Source organism: Colobus angolensis, unplaced genomic scaffold (assembly GCF_000951035.1).
Source record: "Colobus angolensis palliatus isolate OR3802 unplaced genomic scaffold, Cang.pa_1.0 Scaffold45, whole genome shotgun sequence".
Taxonomy (NCBI): domain Eukaryota; kingdom Metazoa; phylum Chordata; class Mammalia; order Primates; family Cercopithecidae; genus Colobus; species Colobus angolensis.
Genome location: NW_012117932.1, coordinates 8793106 through 8795240, shown reverse-complemented (window position 1 = coordinate 8795240; position 2135 = coordinate 8793106).

The following is a 2135-nucleotide window of genomic DNA, read 5'->3' as shown; positions in this document are numbered from 1 at the left end:
CACCTGGTTAATTTTTGTATTTTTAGTAGAGACAGAGTTTCACCATGTTGGCCAGGGTGGTCTTGACCTCCTGATTGAGGTGGGTGGACCTGCCTCGGCCTCCCTATCTTTTTCTTGAATTAAAAAAGTTAACTTATACCTTAAGTTTGCACAGTTACTTGTTGGTGTTATGGGCTGAACTGTGTCCCCTCACCCTGCCCTCAAATTTCGTATGCTGAAATTGTAACCCCCAGTATCTCAGAAGGCACTGGGTTTGGCGATCGGGCCAAGTGAAGACGTAGGGAGAAGGCAGCCACCTGCGAGCCAAGGAGAGAGGCCTCAGAAGAAACCAGCACCTTGATCTCAGGCTTCCAGTCTCCAGAATTGTGAGAAAAATACATATCTGCTGTTTAAGCCACCCAGTTTCTTAGAGCAGGCCTGGCAAACTAACATAGTTGGGGAGGAGGAGGACACACATCTGCATAGGTGAAAAATCCTGAAAATAAGTAGTGAGAAGACAAGGGATATCAAGGTGCTGACCTAGGTTCTGAGCACAGGGCTTGTGGCCCTTGGCAAGGGCTGGTTTGGCCTCGACGGGTGGGGTTTTTGCTGCTATGTGTCCTGGAGACCCCTGCTGCTCCTGGGACCCTGACCTCACAGGGCTGTTGCCACCAACCCAAGAATTGTCACTGGGTCCTAGCTGAGTGCTGCCTGGGGAGCCTGGACGTCCATCCACACCCAGGGTGCAGGATCTGACGAGGAGCAGCAGCAGAGGTAAAAACGAGGGGAGGCCACTTTCTCTCCTCACGCCATTTGAAAGAGATCTGACCCCTCTGACTGAGTCAGCCCCAGGGATTCTGGACAAAGGCGGAGACTTTGCACATGCTTTTTATGAGGCACTTGAGTGTTGTGGTTATCAGTTGTGGTGGCTTGTGTGGGAGCAATGTGGCTACATTTAGACCCTAAGGTTTTGGAGCAGACCATGCCTTATATATGTAAATTTCACATGGTTCTGTTAAAAAAAAAAAAAAAAAACAAAAACAGAAAAAGAAAAGCTAACTGTGCTTCCTCTTTCCTTCCATGAGCCTGAGAAATTATGCTAGAGTACTTGAAATGTGAGAAATTGCAGTAGCTGGGATGATTTGAGAAAAATGTCATAACTTTCTTCTTGTGGCAATTCTCTCTCTTCCCCCTTAATACATTTTTTCTAATAAATATTTCTTGAGCACTTATCAATAGCCAATATTCATCAGATGTTTACTTACATAAAAGTCACTGTAGCCCTCACTTTATATGCAGAATGGGTATTAAAATTATCTCCATGTTATAGATGAGGAAAGGAAGATAGACAAAGGTAAGTTACTTATGCAAAATCAACTCACTTACCCAAGATCAGGTAACTAGTCAATGGGAGAACCAGGATTCAGTCTTAGTTGGTCCGCACAGAGCTCGGGCTGGGAACCACAAGAAGACACTTGTCTTATCTCTGTAGAGAAGCAAAGCAACTCTGGCTAGGACACGGTCCCTTGCTTTCAAGTGCCAGGGTGTAGGATTGATGGAGCACAGGTCAAAAGATGACTACATTACTCCATGCATAGAAGTAGCTACACAGGGCTGGGGGTGGTGGCTCACTCCTGTAATACCAGCACTGGGAGGCTGAGGCAGGTGGATCACCTGAGGTCAGGAGTTCGACACCAGCCTGGCCAACATGGTGAAACCTTGTCTCTACTAAAAACACAAAAAATTAGCTGGGTGTGGTGGCAGAGAGCTGCAATCTCAGCTACTCGGGAGGCTGAGGCAGGAGAATCGCTTGAACCCAAGAGGTGGAGGCTGCAGTGCGTCGAGATCGCCCCACTGCACTCCAGACTCGACGACAGAGTGAGACTCTGTCTCATAAAAAAAAAAAAAGAAAGAAATAACTACACAGCTAGATACCAACCCTGCTTACCTTATGCCAGCATAACCAGGAAGAGCAAAAGTTAAACTATCATTCTAGAAAACTTCAGAGTGATGGATTTAGCGCCTCCAAAAACAGTTCAGGTCTTCTCCAGAGACATTCTCATATATCAAATGGACGAGCTGAGTCACTCACTGACTTGTTTTCTTCTAACTTTTTGAAATGTAAACGCTGCCCACTCAGTGACTGTCAGTTATCC